We start from the raw sequence: 14,793 nt of genomic DNA, 5'->3' as shown, positions 1-14,793 counted from the left end.
GAAGTTAGTCTCCCTGCTTTCATTCTTTCGTCCATAAAGCCATCCTTTTCAGAGCAATCCAAATAGTCACTATAAAAACCTAAGTCAGGTAAGGCAATTTCTCTGCTCAAAACCCTATGCTGGTTTAGTCTTAAAATGAAATAAAATTTCTTTACTATGACCTGCCAAGTCCTACAACATTAGCTCTTAACTACTTCTTCCTCCTCCCTCTTCAGCCTCCTTGAACATCCTTGATGTTTCTCAAGCATACCAAAAGAGATTTTTTTCAGTTTTTGATTTTTTATTTGCTGTTCCTTTCATTTGAAGTGCACTGCTTCAAGATTTCCCTTGGCTAGCTCCCTCTCACCATTCAGGTCTTAGTTCCAATCTACCCTAGTGAAAGGGAGCTAATTTGACCACTGTATTTAAAGCAGGCCCCACACACACCCCAAGCATTCTCCATCAGCTCTCTGCCTTGTTTTCTTTATATAATTAGCATTATTTGAAATTATCTCTTTGTAAAATTGGGTTTATTTTTAAATTACTATATCAGTCAGGTTATGCAATGACAACAAACAACTTCAAAATTTCAATGGCTTTAAACAACAAAGGTTTATTCCTTTCCCAAACTACATGTCCACTATGGGAAAGCTAAGAGCTCTATTCCACACTGCCTTCACTCTGGGACTCTGAGCAGCAGCTACCTGGAAGACTGCTGCTTGCTCAAGAAATGAGGAAACAAAGCTGGAGGGTCTTGCACGTGCAATCAAATGCTCTAGATCAGAAGTGCTACACACCATGCCTGCTTACAACTAACTAGTCAGTGTTAATAACAAGCGTGATCACAGAGTTAATCACAAGACCACAAAGTACAATCCCAATGGAGAAGGGTGAGACAGAAACATCTGATCAACTGCATGAATGACCACAACTGTTTATACCCCACCAGAGTATGTGACATATGAGAATAATAATCTTGATTTCTTGTTTCTATTATTACTTACCATTGTCTCCCCAGTGCCTAGATTTGGGTCTCCCATATAACAGGCACACTAGGAATATCTTTTGAAGGAACATGTAACATCTCTTTTATTAATCTTTCTTGGTTATCTAAGACTAGAAAATCTAGATTTGCTCAAAGTATTCTGTCTGAAAATCTTCCTCCACCCACTGCTGGTAGTTTTCTGAGAAAGAGTAAAAATAGTCTTCTTTCATTTTCAATTTAATCTACCATCTAGAATTTGGCTGTTAAATAAATTCTCTGTCTTGGTTTAAACAAACGCTTATGTTTACAAAATTCAGTGATCTGTTTAGGCTCTCAATAGAAGCAGGAAAACAACCTAGGAATAAATGAGTAGGGTCATTTTTCATGTGACTAAACCAACAGACTTATGGCTGGGGTTATAAAGCAGAAAAAACCGGGGAAGGGCTGTGAACCTCCAGCTCGATAACACCCCACCCCCTAATATGGACTGAACATCTATTCATCCCAAGAGAAAAAAAAGATGCTTTTTCTTACTCTATGGGGGAAATATGAGAGTTAGGACAGACAGCTGGGACTGCCCCACAACTGATGCCTTCAGTAATGTCTTTCCCCCTGTACTGCTAAAAACACTACCACAGAGTTAACACTGCCGGCAGAGGCATACGAACAGGCACAGAGCTGGTGTTGAGCGGCTAAGACACGTCCGACTCTGCAACCCTACGGACTGCAGCACGCCAGGCAGAGGAGAGTGCCTTTAAAATTACTTAAAAACTCACCCATCCTTTTAAAAAAGCAGCTTTCTTCTTTTCTATATCCCACTGGAGGGGGGTGGGTACCCCCATAAAGGAGCAAAATGGGGAGTTCAGAAGAGTAAAGAAATTGACAGAATAAAAGTCATTGATTGTGCAGTATTTCAGAGTAAACAAGCAGCAGGGCTCAAGAGTTTCATTGAAATACCAATTTTAAATACAGTATAACTATATTAGGAACTAAATTCTTAAAGCTACACTGATGTATCTGCTTATTAGCATTTCCCTTTTACTTAAGGGAGAAGGACTGTTTACAATGAAATGACTGTAATCTTGTCAGCACATGTCAACCCCACTCCTATTTTCTGCTCACAATGCTCAGCCTCTTTGCTGTTCATCAAACACTCAAAATAACCTACTGCCTTGGGGCTTGCTCTGCTCTCTTCTTTTTTAGTTTCCTCCCCAGAAAGCTTCTTGGGTTTCTCATTCATCTGTTTCAGGCCTTTGCCCAAATGCCACCTTTACAGAGAGGGAATTTCAGCAACTTCCCAGGCCCCTCCCTAAAGATCTCCTGCTTTATTTGTTGCCACAGAATTTACTGCCCTCTGACACAATATGTAATAACTTGCTTATTGTACATTTTTCCCCCTAGAATGTAAACTCAACCAGGGCAAGGACTTTGTATTGCTCAATACTGGATTCCCAGAGCCAAGACAATGCTCGGTAAGCATTTACTGAACAAACAAAATCAAGCCCTAAATAATTGAGGCTGCTATACTTTTCAAGTGAATTGAGACAAATCAAAGAGCATGATTCAAAAGATAAGACAAGAGCAGGCAAACACTAAGCTTCAAAACAGAAATTCAATGCTGTAAGTGTCTTCACAGCTTTATACACACACACACACACACACACACACACACACACACACACACACACACACACACACACACACACATAAAAGCATAAATCTACTTTTTCCTAAAGGTCTTCTAATGTTACAAATAACCAGAAAAATACATTCATTTCTTTCAGCAAACTGAGCAAAGAAGGTAGGGTGATCTAATGATAATTTAAGTTTCAATCTTAGAAATAGATCAATATGTTTTATGTCCAATAAATGACGGGGCATGGACTCAGGAAACAGAAGTACTTAAAATGAAGATTTTATTTTAAAAGGAAAAGAAGAGTGAGCGGGCTAGGACTTCCCTCACACCCTCTCTCCCGTCCTTCCCTGATACTCCATCTTCATTGCCGCTTCTAAACCAAGCCTTGCTTATCTGAGGTCAGGTGTACCCGAGCCCTTGCAGCATACCTCCTGCCCCAGGGCCAACTGATCCTGTCTTCATCTTCCTACAACAGTATCTTGATCTTGTCATCTTGTCGTCAAAATGTTTGATTTTCTTCTTTGATTTCACATATTTTGGGGGTTGGGGTTTTTCCTCACTACAATATTATACTACTTGTGTAATTTAAAATTAAAATGGGCTGGACATGCTCCATGACTTGCTATGTTTCCAAAGTAAATTTTAAGTTCCTGAACTTTAAATTCAATACTCTCCACAACTGGCCTTGCACCTTCCCTTTCCTGCCTCCAGTCAACTCACATCTGCTGCTACAGATTCTCACTCTATCAAAACCATTCCCAACTTGGAATGCCCTCCTCTATCCAGTAGTGCTTGCTCCAGCTTGGAATGCCCTCCTCCATCCAGCAGAATTCTACCAGAAGTGCAAGGGAAAACTCAGATTCAGAATCAAGAACTGTTGTACAAATGTGGTCAGATAACACACTTCCTGAGAGATGGTGAGTTTGCCACTATTAGAGATGCTCAAATGCTGGCTGAAAATATAAAAAGGATGCTCTCACTAAGTCCATTCACACGAAGATTCTATGGTTCCTGTGAATTTCGAATTCTATTACAGAGACTTTTTTAACCATTTCTGTTTAGAATAGACTGTTCTGTTTAGAATAGACCCCTCAAAATAGACTGCCCATCTTGCTTACATGGCAATTTTCACATGCTGGGACTGCCATTATAGTACAGCTATCTTTTCATATATGTGTCTAATCTCTTAGCTCATTGCAACCTCCTAAAAGACAATGTCTCGTGGCATCTAGCAGTGTCCTTTGCAAATGATGTTTATTACTGATGATGCTGAAAATGGTACAGTCCACACAGGAAGAAAGAGCGGATAGGTCAAGAAGCTGCAAGAAACACCATTTTATATTCTCCCATGAGATGGTCAGCCAGGTGCAGTCACAAGAGGAAACACAAGGAGAGACACAGGAAAACATTATACTCACATGTTCTAGAGGGACAGTCACTGCATGCCACAAGGGGGCCACACAGGGACAGGGGCATGGGAGGCCAAGGGACCAGGCTCAATCAGCCAGGCAGGGAGCGGAGAGTAAGGACCCATGGGCAAGTACCTTTACAGGGGGGTCAGGGTCAGGTACACAAAACGCGTGATGGATTTTACTGGTGTGTTTGAATGCCAGTAGGGCTTCCCAGGTGGCTCAGTGATAAAGAATCCGCCTGCCAATAAGGGAGATACAGATTAGATCCCTGGGTCAGGAAGATCCCCTAGAGGAGGAAATGGCACCCCACTCTAGTATTCTTGCCTGGAGAATCTCATGGACAGAGGAGCCTGGTGGGCTACAGTCCCGGGGTCGCAAAGAGTCAGACATGATTTAGCAACTGAGCATGCATTCACTGAATGTCACCAGGTCACAGTCCAGGGAGTTCAAGAAGAGGGGCTTGTGGCAGAGGCCAGCCTCCTCACCCTGGTGCCCCTGGTCACCTGGGTCAAGTGTCTGCAGGAATGTGGCAGCAGCAGGAGAATGTGAAGTTTAAAATTTACAAACAAATATTCAACTTACAATGCAAACACTCCGGGGCTGGTGGAAGGGAAGTTCTGACTCACTTTCCCAAGTTTACATGTCTGCTCACACACTTACTCTTAGCGAGTCTCTCCATTTCAATGGGCATGTTCTGAAGAACACACAAATAATCACACAAGCACAGACAAGCTTAGGGAAATCCTGACATGTGATCACATTCCTCTGGAATCTGGGGAAGAAGTGAAGTCCAACAAAGCTGTGAGATTACTGATGGCTGCATAAGCAGACAGCATCATGCTCAGATCTTCCAGGTCAGCACCAACCACAGGCTCTTCCCTGGAAACTGCATGACATTCTGCGGGATCAGCTAAATGACATTTTTTGTCCAAAAAAGAGGGCTGGTCAGGCAGAAGGAGGTGCCAGGAAAGATCCCTGCACACGGGCAAACTGGAACGAAGCCATGGGGAGTGGCCCTGCAAAAACCAGTCCTGAGGCAGGCGAGGCTGTCAGTTCACCATCTGGGAGTGGCCCTGCAAAAACCAGTCCTGAGGCAGGTGAGGCTGTCAGTTCACCATCTGAGAACCTGAATAGGCGCCTGTCCAGGCACCAGAAGACTTCAGTTTGTGTTCCAATTTTACAGCTGGCTATTGTTGTGACCTTGGAGCCAAGCTAATCAACCCTGAACATTTCTGTTTATCCATCAGCAATAAGTCTGGGTCTCAGCCATGAGAAAAAATACCGAGAACAAGAGGACTACTTCAACCACCACTGATTCAAAATCAAACGTGCAGTTTCAGGTCTACCACTGAGAGCTACTACACTTTGTCTTTGGCAAGGCTGTGCACCTCATGTTCCAGCCTGATTCCCTGTGTTCCTCCAGTTTTTCTCATGGGTTTTCTTCTCCTCTTCTACCTAGAATTCTGCACAGCAACCCACCTACCACATCAGAACACTCTCCAGCATTCTCCCATCCACCAGCACCTATCCTTGGAACCTAGATCTCCCAAGGATGTCAACTGTTAACATCTCTGTTAGTTCATCACCCTCCCAAGTAGCATAACACTTCGACCCAGTAAAAAAATAAAAACATTCAAGAAATGATTCTAAGGTACAGGTATTAATAAAAGAGAAAAGAAACAAATCAGGGAAAACTTTTATTTGTCAGTACTCTTTCAAATCACATTCCTCTCCCACCCAGGGCTATTTTACTATTTGAAAAACAAAACCTCAGCAATGTGATTCTAAATGAAAAGTGATCAAGCACTCTTCACTTCAAATTTTACTAAGTATTGTTTAACTGGCTAGTTATATTTCGCTCATCAGTGGAAGCAGTTTCTCTTAACACCATGTGTGTGTGTGGGGTGGGGGGCGTCTCTCTGCTGCAATCAATTCCATTTGATAGTTGCTTTCATAAGAAATTTCTACCATTACCTCCCATAAGTAGGAAATGAGAAGAGAAAGTGGAGGCCACTATTGACTCTGGAAAGGAAAGAGTGCCTTGGCCCCTGAATGACTCATCTCTACTAAGTACAGTAAAAAAGTACCTAGAAAGGTACTTGGTTAATAATTGCTTAATTACCATGTCCTAAACTGAATTGGTTTTAGTTAAGTCCTTGAGGTATCTTTTATAGTGTTTGTATCCTCTGTCCTATGGGAAGCAGAGCAGCCAGAGGATCCTAACACACTGGAAGCTGCGGCTGATGGCCCTTTGGTGCTAATGGAAGCACAGCTGGCTAAACTGCAAACTACGGGAAGGCACCTAAGAGGCAGGTGTGGGAAGAAATGGCCACAGACTTGCAGTCTCCAGCCTCACCTTCCTTTCCTGCTCAAAGACAGAGAAGAACGTTAAAGTAATAGAAGTTTCTTGGAAAGGGCTGCCAAGTTTAATAACTCTCAAACATCAAATTCCCCTATGAAGAGCGGTGTTTCTTGGGGGTTATTTTAATGCTAAATGTCAATCATTTTCCCAGCTTACATTTCCTAACTTCACATATCAAAAACCTTGCTTCTTTCCTCCCATATTAAATGCCACTCCACACAATGGTGTAACATTTTCTTCAATATGAACTCTGTGGTCACTCTGACTCTAAAATTATTTTACTCTGCAAAAGGAAATTGTGTGCTGATAATTCAAGTGTCTAGAAAAATGAAGACTCTGGCATTGTGTATACACTGGTTGAGAACAAAGATGGTGATAAACATTTAAACAGTATCTATCATGAGTATCAAACATGATCTTGTATCTTGAGAAGACAAAGTTGAAAACTTTAGATATTCTATGTAAATAGCATTTGGCTACATGTATGGCATTTGTTCTCCTCCAAAATGAAGGACCTAGCATCTGAGAATGCAATACTAAAAACAAGTCAATCAGACAATCACTTTGGGTAATAATAAATACACATATTTTTAATGTCCTATAAACTATCAGGATAGTTACTATCAACTTTCAGGGTCATTTATACCATTCAGCTATTGAGATCTCAAATTAGCACAAAAGAGACTGGATCATATTCACATCATTGCATTAAATTAATAATTTTTCCTTATGAGATATCTGATTAAATCTGTTCCTTCATTTATTGACATTCCTGTATCCTGAGGACTATCTTATCCACACTTTCTGAAACGTCTGAATATTTTCTATTTTGAAATGATAAAAACATATGTATAACTCAAATACAAAGAATAAAATTTCAAATTAGACTTAAAGCCAAGACAACAGAAAATAAACAAGCTTTTACCTTTATTAAATCCATTAAGTGACAAAACATTGTTGAGTTACTTGATATTTTATAGATGACAGACTTTTGTTTAAATAAAATGAAAGGAAAAAAATTCCTAGAATTTGTCTCCTCAAATTTCTAGATGTTTTGAGAATGCTTTATTTAGAACTTCCTGTTTAAAACTAAAACAGACCTAGGTACACAGAAGACAGCAAACTCTTAATATTTTGCATAATATAAACACAAGAAAAAGAAACCTTCAACATGTATTTTTCTTTTGTTTCTTATCAGTCAAATCACTACTTTTTTCATTACAACCTTTGAAAAAAGAATTGTGATTTCTATGCAGATAGATATCTTGAGGAAAACAAAGATTTATATGAAACTTTGCTTATAGTCAAGTACAGATCCATTATCCAATTTTTGTAATTCTTAAAACCAAAAGTCTCCATCTTTGCAACTGATTTACTGGCAAGACCTGACCAAATCTGAATTCTTGTTGCTGTTCAGTTGCTAAGTTGCATCCGACTCTCAGCCACCTCATAGACTGTAGCACTCCAGGCTCCTCTGTCCTCTACTATCTCCCAGAGTTTGCTCAAATTCATGTCCATTGAGTTGGTGATGCTAATTAACCACCTCATCCTCTGCTGCCCCCTTTTCCTTTTGCCTTCAACCTTTTGATTGAATTCACTTCATAGCAAACTTAGCAGCAAAACCTAACCTGAGCTGATCTGAGGGTGTTTATAGCCTTTATACCACTTCATGTGACTACATATACATTCACTACAGATATATTGATGTATTTGATGATGGAGTATTTCTTCAGTCCCGTAGGGGAACCTACTAAATATTAACATAAGTACAAACACTGAAATCTTAAACACATCTGGTCTCCAGGTTTGGGTAAGCAGTGGTGGGCCTGCATTAAGATAAGTGAATCCAATCTGTGCTTACTGAGTATGGGTCAAGGTAAGTTAGCTTTCACCTTTGTTCTCATTACCTGAACCTATCATTTACTGAACTCTAACTGGATTCTCCTAATGACTTTCTTTTTCTAATAAGATTATCATTCCCTTAGTCAACCATCCCAACTTTCCTAGATCCCCATTACCTCACCCTTACTCTCACCTCCTCACATCTCATTAGCTATGGAAGCTGCAAAAGGTTCCAGTACCTCCCACTCTGTTGCCCACCATCTCACCCCTATGCCAAACTGGCCTGAGTGAGAAGTCCCAAACACGAGGCTCCCAAAATACTTTCTTACTCCTTTCAGTTCAGTTCAGTCGCTCAGTTGTGTCCGACTCTTTGCGACCCCACGGACTGCAGCATGCCAGGCCTCCCTGTCCATCACCAATTCCCAGAGTTTACTCAAATTCATGTCCATTGAGTCGGTGATGCCATCCAACCATCTCATCCTCTGTCGTCCCCTTCTCTCGCCTTCCATCTTTCCCAACATCAGGGTCTTTTCCAATGAGTCAGTTCTTCGCATCAGGTGGCCAAAGTATTGGAGTTTCAGCTTCAGCATCAGTCCTTCCAATGAATATTCAGGACTGATCTCCTTTAGGATGGACTGGTTGGATGTCCTTGCAGTCCAAGGGACTTTCAAGAGTCTTCTCCAACACCACAGTTCAAAAGCATCAATTATTCTCCTACTTCTTTCTACTCCCCTAATCTCTGCCTCTCCAATTTCCAGTAGATTCTGTTTCAAGATTAATCCTGTCATCATCTCCCATCTTGTTCGGATACTTTCCTTGATTCAAATATTGCAGTGATAAAGTCTGAGACCATTGTATAAGACAAAGAATTTAGACTCAGCCTACCTTTCCACTGCATCTCCTGTTCTTTCCTAACACAAACCGTTCACTCCAGTCAAAATGAGTATGACCTCCTCAGTTTTCCTCCACTCTAAAAAAAAGTTCTCATCTCTTCTGCCTACACCATCTACTTCATGACCTGAAATCCGTAATGAATCCTTGGCTTCATATTTGATCATTTTAAACTCACTCATGTTTCAGACTCCCTTAAATCTCACATTGGCAGCAGTTTTCTTTCCCCTTGTTGGTCCATTATGACCTCCCTTTTTGAATTCCCACAGCTCTCACTATCTGTTCTATTCATTTAATACTTGATATGCATTTCCTGTATTATCAGAGTAATTAATTTTTCATGCATATGCATCTTATCTTTAACCAGATTTTAAATTCCCTGAGAGCAGGGACCATGTCTGATATCTTATAATAAAACAAATGAATACTCTTCTATAGCTTACAATAAAAAGGCAACACTGGCAAAGATAACATGTAAAAGACAAAAAAATTAATGTATATATTCATTCAAATGTATCAAATAATACTATGTTCCAGGCATTGTTTTAGGCACTGAGGATTAAATAATAAGTAACAAAGTATAAGTCTTGACCTTGTGAGGCTTATGGTATGGCTAGGAAATAAAAAATTAATAAATAATTTATACAAATAATTATGTATATGTATGTTTGAAAAAAAGGAACTACACAATATTAACAGGCCCAGAGTCATTTTTATACACTATCCCATCAGTTCATTCTTAGTGGACCTTCACTTCATCCACTTTGCCTGCCCTTCATCCAAATTAAAAAGAAAATTGCAACTAATAGAGAGGCTCTCTGCAGATGTTAGAAAACAAAAAGAAACAAAGGAATACAAATAGTAGGAGTGGTTTGTTTGAGGCATAAGTCTGTCACAATCTTGATGTTTTAATATCCATCCCTAGATAAAGCTATTCAACCAGAAGGCATTACTTAGACTGATCACTTTTGCCTTTCATAGAATTCCTTTCAGGGAATACAATATCATAGAACTGCTTTTAGGCTTAAAAGTTATACTCTAAACTTTTAAGAAAGTTCGTTTTAAAACACAATATGAAATCTATTTCTGCACTTGCCACCTCATCATCCAGTGTTTTCTATAAAAACAAACTAACAAAAAACAAAAACCAAAAAAAAAACCAAAAAACTCCTTGCTAGAATTTAGGGCAAGAAATTCCAGAATTTACTGCACAGAAAACTTCCCCTATGAAATGCAATTTGCATCATTTCTGATATCCAAAGCTACATAATGTGTCACACACTCCCTTTTGCCCAGCCTCTGCTGCTGCTGCTAAGTCGCTCCAGTCGTGTCTAGCCTCTAAGAAAGCGCAAAACCTACAAGGTAGCAAAACTCATGAAATCAAAACATATTTGATTCTATGGAATGATTTTCTATTCTAAAAACATATGTGCTAAACATAAATGCTTTGTAAATCATTTCAGTGCCTTTTTTTGGAATAAAAAACTTTCTTGGATAAGTTTAAAAAATCAAGTTCCCCTTTTTATACGTCTTCTTGTTGTTATTCAGTTGCTCAGTCGTGTCCAACTCTTTGCAACTCCATGGACTGCAGCACACCAGACTTCCCTGTCCTTCACATCTCCCCGAGTTTGGGGCATAATAAGTCTTACAGGCATAATAATTTAAGGTTTCTCTATTCATGGATATCTCAAATGTACAATCCTATAAAAGGCATTATTTAAATTCATGCTTAGTTTTTTAAACAATGGCATCATCCAGAAAAATGGAAAACAGAGGCACTGGAAAAGTACAAACTGATAGTCCAATGAAATCCAATTTTTGTAAATCCTAATATAATACCTCAACAAGATTGTGTTAAACCTAAAGAAATTTAATTGAAATGTATTAATTCTGATTTCACATGTGCTCTTAAATTATGTTCTACGTTTGGGAAATTTGGGATTTGTGACCAGTCTGAAATCTTACAAGTTTAGTGCTAATAAGGAGGAAAACCAACTCTCTCATTTTATTCCAGTCATACAGCACAGGTGAGAGGGGACAGTTTTCAATGCATGTAATCATCTCTGTCTCTGATAAAAAGCAGTTTCCAATTTGCAAGGGTCGGTATTTTTATTTAGGACAAATCCAACTACAAACTATAAATCATGACAGGGTTTCATGTTATGAACTAAATTGCTTATAATTTTCATGTCTCATAAAAATAAGATTTATAACCAATGAACTGGATTAAATTGTGTGCTCATACCATCATTCACTCTTCCTCACACACACTTTAAAATGGCAATATTGTGTTGGCCTTCTGAAATATACTAAGAGGAGACTTTTCATAATAAAATAAATGAGGGGAAATTCAACAAATGAGTGAAATGAAAGGGGTAGAGACGTTCTATTTATTATTTTTATTTCATTAGAGAATTACAAAAAAAGAAACTGTTTACTTGGTCAACAATAATTTTGATTATTTTGTAAAGCATTCCCACAAAAGTGTCTGTGCTTATACTGAATAATCCCATACCTCTTAAGATACATCAACCATCATCACCATTACCACCACCTACCACAAGCTTGCATCTACAAATTGTTAAAGGTTTAAATATGGCCCTTTTAAAAAATGAATTATGTACAAAGGGGAACAAAGATGAAAACATTCATCACATTCCAAATCCCTGAGGACAACAAGTGTGCTGCATTAAAATGTGGGCTCTTCCCACAGGGCCGCCTGGCTTTCGGTTCCAGCGTACCCTCCTGAACGTGCTTTGGTGCCCGTGGACACGGTGGGAGCTGGAGCGAAAACAGCTTCATCTCATAGGAGGGAGTCAGAGAGAGTGTCACAGAGAACACAATACTTGAACTTGGATATGAAGGAAAAAGAGAAATTGGCCAAATTAACAAGAAGGGGACAAGCATGATGAGCAGAGGAGAGCACGCATGCAAAGGGACAGAGAGCTGAGAGCAGACAGCAGGTCTGAGAACTAGCAAACCGACCCAGGGCACGTGGAAAGAGACCAGTTACAAGTCAGGCAAGAGCAGACAATGATGTGCTTTGAAGTTCCGATTTTTTTCTGTAGCTGATAGGAGCCATCTACCCACGTAAAATAAATATATATGTATGTACATATATATATTCATTCTAGTAGCAAAATCCAGAATGAGTTGAAGGAGGAGAGAACTATCAGGAGCAAATGACCAATAAGAGTTTGTGAGTGAAGGAAGAAACAACTGCCATGGAGAAAGAGAGGAGGAGACTGGAGTTCATTAAAAAATTAAATCAGGAGCCCAGTTATCTTATCCAGTAATCACCAAGAGTTGCTGAAGATTATTATCCCTTTTCTAATACCGCACATAATTTCATAGACTTTTAATAAGGGGAGAAAAGAACAAAGTAACTTACCAAATAGAAGTGAGAAAGCTGACTATTCTATAAAATCTTATCTACTGTAAGCAAAAAAAAAAAAAAACCAAGGACACACTTTTGCATTATTTTAAAATAATTTGTAGTCAATAAACTACATGAAATCTAGAGTGATTTTTTTTTCAGGGGTGAATTATATCAGTAAGAGAATTAAAAAGCCATAATTAAATGTAATTTTAGTATAAGAGATAAGACTGCAATAGAGTAACTTAACAAAATGTAATAATTACAAAGCCAAATTATCTGCCTGTATTATTAAAACCATTACCTTCACCTATAATTTTTTTTTCACCTTATGATTTTCATTCAATCTTTTATAATATAGGCAGATAATCCAGACAAAACTGGATATTCTGGTCTGAATTTGCATTAGTTTTCCATATTGAGCAAATTTATGGAATGGGTTACAGATACATGCAGCCATTGCTTATAACTGACATCTATTGTTCTGTCTGTCCAGCACCTTTCATCCATCTTTGAAAACTGATCATCTCCTGCTTACCCTTCCTCTTGACCTCTTATATCCATGTGATTAGTATCATAACACCACACCTGCTCAATGTTCAGTGGATGGCCCAGCGCATATCCAATTCCTAGTTATCCTTCGTGTCAATGACCCATCTCTCCATTTAACTTTAGCACCCACTATCTTCAGAACACACCCTAGTTGGGAACCACCACTAAAGCACAGCTCTACTTCTGTTACAACATGCCATCTTACCACACCCATCAGTCCTTCCCCTTCTCTGAACAGGAGTACCTGTTCATCAGTTAGGTTTCATCCACATCTTCAGGCCCCTGTCCACTCCTCCCAAACCATTGTCTTCCCCACCTCCTTTCCACGTCCACCCAGAACCCTCTGCCAATCACATCAATAACTCTTTCCCTAGAATTCTCCATTTGTTTTCCATCGTTTGTTTCTAATACAGCAAGCCTGAGCATTCCCCAAACAGATGAATCACTCAAATTCTGTTCCAGGTGACAGAGCTCTCACAGAGAAAGTTGCTCCACTATTCAGACTGCTGTCATTCAGATGTATAGTGACTAATCACCACAGCCCTCGGCAATCATCAGTAACCCTTGTCCTAGTCAGCTCACATCCACATTCCCTACTGAAACTCCTTCAAACGTTGACTACTTTCTGGGATAAGAATCCACCTTCCAATGCATGGGACATGGGTTTGATCCCTGGTCAGGCAACCAAAATCCTACATGCCTCAGGGTAACTAAGCTCATGAGCAACAACTAGAGAGAAGCCCATGCACTAAGACCTGATGCAGCCAAATAAATAAATAAGATTTCTTTAAAAAAAAACAAAAACAAAACACTTTCTTAAGCCCCTTGTTCATCAATCCCTCCATCTTTATCTTAAGCTCTTCCTTCCTCACAGTGAAACAGAAATCTCCAGGTGGGAGGACAGTCACCTCTCCACTCCTCTGCCTCAAATGTACCTACTAGAGTACCAACCTTGATCTCACTCATGACTCTCTCTGAGGAACCAAGTCTCTCTTACTGTCCTAAGACCACTATTTGTGCCTGGGTCCTAAGTCACAAACCAAAGAAACCTTCAGAGATACTGTCTTCCTTCTATATCTTTACCTGTGCTTCAGTCTAACTTCTTCCCCCACAATGACATGCAGATCAATTAATCTCACCTCTCAAATAAAGCCACCATCACCTGAAATAACAACAAAATCTCCCCTTGGCCCCTTTTCCAGTTTTAGCTACTTCCCATTTCCTCATCAAATTTCTTGAAACCACATATTTTATAATAAATATAAAAGATGTACATTTTCTATGTTTATGTAATAGAGACAGATGGCTACAGTTTGAGGAGCAGAGATTGAGAAGAATATAATATGTAACATTATGTGTATGTAGGTACATATATTTTTGTTTATTTCCTAAACCACTGCCATCTGTTTCTAACCAAACCTCCAGACTGAAAATACCCACACTAAGTTACCCATGATCTTATAATTGCTAAGTTCAAAGTTTCATTGCTAAATTCTCTTCCTAACTGACCCAGGAGCATTTAAAACTTTCTTTTCCCCCATAGCACTTACCACCTCTTCGCATTTTATACATTTAGTTGATAAGAACCTTTCTCCCTCCTGTAGGATGTGTTTATGAGAGTAGATACCCTGCGTTTTTGATTCAGAGTCTAGAATAGTGCCTGGCATAATAAGTAACCGATGAATTTGTTGAATAAATAGTACCCACCTCCTGGCCAAAATAGTTTGGGCCAGAGGTAGGAACCACACCCAAACTGAG

General features: G+C 39.3%; 1 protein-coding gene across 2 annotated transcripts in view; it reads right to left on the bottom strand.

The window, feature by feature from the left end:
• Nucleotides 1-14,793, bottom strand: part of TMEM117 (transmembrane protein 117) — a 569,178-nt gene that overhangs the window by 529,939 nt on the left and 24,446 nt on the right. The window lies entirely within an intron of this gene.

Source organism: Cervus canadensis, chromosome 25 (assembly GCF_019320065.1).
Source record: "Cervus canadensis isolate Bull #8, Minnesota chromosome 25, ASM1932006v1, whole genome shotgun sequence".
In the NCBI taxonomy this organism is placed as follows: domain Eukaryota; kingdom Metazoa; phylum Chordata; class Mammalia; order Artiodactyla; family Cervidae; genus Cervus; species Cervus canadensis.
The sequence above is the reverse complement of the archived record's forward strand: the minus strand, read 5'-3'. Positions and strand labels throughout refer to the sequence as shown.